We start from the raw sequence: 4,516 nt of genomic DNA on the forward strand, positions 1-4,516 counted from the left end.
CCTCCTTCCACACGTCCCTTGTCCTTTTTTTTTTCTCTTCCCCTCCATGCTCCCCTCCCCCATGTCCCTAAACTCAAATATGGTCATTGATGCTCTATTATTCACCCTCCCCTCATCTTCCTCTTCTTCATCATTTTGATGACTACACCCTTGGCATAATAAAACCGAATTGCATCCCGCACAGCAGAGAAGGGGAGGTACACATGGGGGGCAGGTGTGACGAGTGCCTATCTATGAAGGGTCTTGCTTTATTTACAAGAATTATAATCCTCTTGTTTTTCAGCATGGAGTCAGCAGATGTGATTTTTTTTTTTTTGGGGGGGGGCTGAATAATCCGTTCAAGAAAAAAAAAAAGGAGGGGGGATCAGCAAAAGAAGGACAGTGAGAAAGATTAGGACTGGGGATTGAAAAGTGAGAAGGTTCTCCTGCCTCTTTCTCCAGATCGACTCCTACAAAAAGCCACTCTTGCAGGACATGTAAACATCTGAGTAGGTTTCTACAGCAAATTTTTCACTTTTTCTTTATATGTTTTTTTACAGCTCTCTCTTTTGTGACAGTTCCTATTGTGCTCCCTTTTTCTCCTACGTCCTTTCGTATGCGTTGAGGTTTTTTTTTTTTCTATCCTCCTTCTCACCCTCCTCTTTTTTTTTCTGCTTTTATCAAATCCTTCAGTGTGACTGAGAATTTGTTGGAATGCATACAGTATTTTGTAGTGGGGTGTGCTTTTCTAGATGCCATTTGCTGCCTATACTGCAGGTGTAGGAAGAGCAGCAAAATAAGGAGGTAGGAGCAGACAAGCTTCTATTTGAAAGTGGATTGGTCCAGCAGCTCCGCTGTTCGTCAGGGTTGGTGAGTGGTGGAAGGTCAGTGTTGCTTTTATTGCTGTCCCAAACCACACAAGTCTGAGGATGTCGATGGCTGGCGAGGGCAAGGGAGCAATCGAGCCATTTCTAGTGTGGGGTAGACAAGACGGTTATGGCTTGCATGACTACTGTGAGGTTTGATCAGTGGCAATACAAAAAAAAAGAGACAACCGGGCGCTCTCTTGTAGACAAAGGAAGGCTGAGGTTTGAAAAAGATGCCTTCAAGAGGAAAGGTCTGGAATTCATGCTAAGAAAGAGGTAACCTTTATACGAGTACTGGAATGACCGATTGCAAGAGTTTGATATTTGAGTGGTTGCATTGCATGGCAGGCCCTCTGGGCAATATTTGACCCTATTGTCTTTTTGCAAGGCATAGAATCTTGTACACTCTCTGGCGGCTACGTACCTTTGGTGGTTGACACTGTGAAGCCCCTACGACATTGCAGGCTTGTCGAACATCTACCCTGTTTTAGAGTTCAGCGAAGCGGGTGAGTTGACAGTTTTTTTACAGAAGAACATTACCTGTCATAGTCTGCAATTTACCTGGAGATGTATTGGAGACTGACTATGCTCTATCAGGAGATATATTGGAAATTGACCATGCTCTGTTGGGAGATGTACTGGAGACTGACCGTGCTCTATCGGGAGATGCTTCGGAGACGGACTATGCTCTATCGGGAAATATATTGAAAACTGACTATGCTCTATCGGCAGATGTTTTGGAGACTGACTTCTTTGTTGGGAGATGTATTTGACACTGATTGTGCTCTTTAGGGAGGTGTATTCGAGGTTGGCTATGCTATGTTGGGAGACGCTTATTGGGGTTGGCTCTGCTGTTTTCCATGTTAATCACAATATATTTTGGGGTACAAGGACTTATAATGTTTTGATTGCTGGGCTGAGCTGATAAAAGGCAGCCATGTTTTGGTGCAATATAAACGTTACTCTAATGGGGGCAACGAGAAGGGGTTTTTATAACACACATATATTTACCCAGTATAGCATAGCTTGACCTTTGGCAAATGAAAGCACTGTTTAAAATAGGAGGTGAGCCAGATTGATCAGTAAAGGGATTGGGAAGGGTATATGTAATGCAACCATACAATCTCAGTCTCTTCCCTGCTCCCTCCCCTCTTTACCACCCTCTCTCTCTTCCCCCCCTTTCTCTGTCTCTCTCTCTCTCCCTCTCTCTGCTGCTGCATTTTGCATGAGCTATCTAGGTCATTAGCATTTTAGCGTATGCAAGACTTGACAAAGCTGATGAGAAGCCAGATGGGCCCCTCTCCTATTTTTTTGCACCACTTGAGACCTCAGTAAAAGGACTGACTGCGGAGACAGAGTCGGGTGCTTTATATACAGCCTGCAGGCCCTCTTATTGAACCAGATCATTTATGCTACAAAACAGAATGCTACGTGTGCCTATCACAATAGATAACGTCAATAGTCTTTTATTTCCTTCTGGTTTTCAATTTTTTTTTTCTCTCTTTTTTTTTTTTTGTATTATTTTCAACCGAAGCTCCATCCTCAACCATTTGCTTATCTCTGTGTCAGCAGCAGCAGAAGTCTCATCGATGGCAATGCGACTGTCATTGTGTTAGCAGCCGCCTCTCATGTACTGCATGGAAGATGCCGGGTGCTTCCGCAGCTGGGGACGACGTGAGGAAGCCAACGAGAATATAGGAGGGAAAAAAAATAGATAAGAGGGCTCTTTTCAAGGAAGCTTTCAGCATGAAGAACAAAGGAAAGCATTCGGACTGCAGCGCTTGGTATAATACCATTGTCCAGCCGAGGTTTAGGGGATGAGGATGCTTTTGCAGTGATGCGGAGGAGAGAGCCCTTTCTAATGATTTCTGTTGATGCTGTCTTTATTTTTCCTGATGTCAACCTAAGAGAGGCCCTTCTCTCCGTGTTCACAGCGGACCTTGATTTAAATGTCCATACAATTAAGGCACGCGGTGAATGCCAAGAGAGGCTCTAATAAGCTGCATCCAAGGAGGCTTTTTTTTTTTTGGAAGAAGACCTTCGGATTCTAGATGGATATCTGAAATCAACACAATGGGAGGCAACCAATCTCCACAACCTGGCTTGGAAAATGACTTTTTTTTTTTTTTTACAATTTTTATTTGCTTTTTCATGAATTTTAATATATTTTCATACATTTTATTAACCTGGTAGAACAGTCAAGTGTGTCAATGTATTTGTATTTTTGCCTTTAGATCTGCATTACGTCGAATGATGTCTGTCTATATTTTATGCATGTTGGACCTTTCTTTTTAGCTATGTAATAATTTTGTTCTTCTTTTTTTGTAATAATTGAACAATATTATGTTGGGGTTTTTTTTTAATCCAAACTTTATATGACAATATCTAATATCTACTGATATGTATGTTCTTTTACAAATATGCTATGTCTAATACATACAAGACATTAGACATAAAACCTAGATATATACATATATATATATATATACAATTTAGGTAAACATATGTAATTATTGATATTGATATACCTTTCCATATTTATGTACAGATGTGACTGCATCCCTTCTCCACCTCCATTAAGCTATTACGTAATGCCTCAGTCTCCATCCATGAAACCATCAAGCAATGTTTATCCTTATCCTAGCAAATGTCATTTATGGTGTCATTTATGCTGACTCTTTCTATTCTACATGGCCTTGGAGGCAGAGAACTAAAAGTGCATCTCAGTCTCTTAAAGGGTTAATTAAATTAAGAAAAAATGCAGAAGATGATTGGACTGAGCTTGGCTTCCCTAGGGATTTCCACCAGCAGTAGAGAGAGGAATAAATGCAGCAAGTAATGGAAACCTAATAGTCTGTAAATGTCTAATAAACATTACGCGGAGATCTTAATGCTGTCAGGAAGTGTCTCCTTGCCACTCTGGATACCAATTGTCTCTTGCAATTTTGCAGGCCCACAGAAAGCCTGGGAGCCCAGCCTGCTAAATGTCAATAAAGGGATGTTGTCTGTAGACCGAAGGCTTCTTAAATGACACATACACTGAATAAAAGTTGTATTTCAACATCAGCTCTGTAAAATTATAGAATAAAAGACTGTATGGATGCTTAGAAGAACATACGAATTGAAAGCCTCTGGCCTATAGTCCATAAAATCTTATTATGGTATAAATTTAACATTATTAGCAAATATCTCGTATGGTTAAGTGCCCCCCAAAGCAATGATCCAGGCCCCTCAAGAAAGAATGCATCCTCATCTATGCTAATTGATATTAATGCATTAAACTTTCTTTTTCTGGTTGGCTGTATTCTTCGAAGACAGACCAATAAAGCGTGCAAAGGTCTTTTTTGTAGAGATTTAGACATGCGAAAAGAGGCCTTTCTAGATTATTGACAGTTCAGAATTTGACATTTTTAAATTTAAGAAAAAAGTTAGGAGGAAAGCACAAAATTGGAGAATAAAAATGAGGTCAATGCAAGGCCTTACGACTAGATGGTTTAAAAAGTTGCAAATGACGACTTTAATCCATAAATGTTTCGTTTTCGATAGATATAGATATCTACAGGATATTAAACGACTCTACAAAGTTACACATTTCATCTTTTTCTTACATGTGGTATTTTTTAGAACATTTGAGGGGTCAGTTATGTTTATCAAAAAGATTATTTGGCTAT

The 4,516-nt window shown here is 40.1% G+C and overlaps 1 long non-coding RNA gene across 1 annotated transcript; it reads left to right on the forward strand.

Annotated features, from left to right (window-relative positions):
* Positions 1-350: 350 nt before the first annotated feature.
* Positions 351-3,966, forward strand: LOC138638794 (uncharacterized). The gene is made up of 3 exons (XR_011312547.1): positions 351-1,121; positions 1,234-1,351; positions 2,380-3,966. It is a non-coding gene; the product is annotated as an uncharacterized lncRNA (long non-coding RNA).
* The last annotated feature ends 550 nt before the right edge of the window (positions 3,967-4,516 follow it).

This window comes from Ranitomeya imitator, chromosome 5, assembly GCF_032444005.1.
Source record: "Ranitomeya imitator isolate aRanImi1 chromosome 5, aRanImi1.pri, whole genome shotgun sequence".
NCBI classification, from domain to species: domain Eukaryota; kingdom Metazoa; phylum Chordata; class Amphibia; order Anura; family Dendrobatidae; genus Ranitomeya; species Ranitomeya imitator.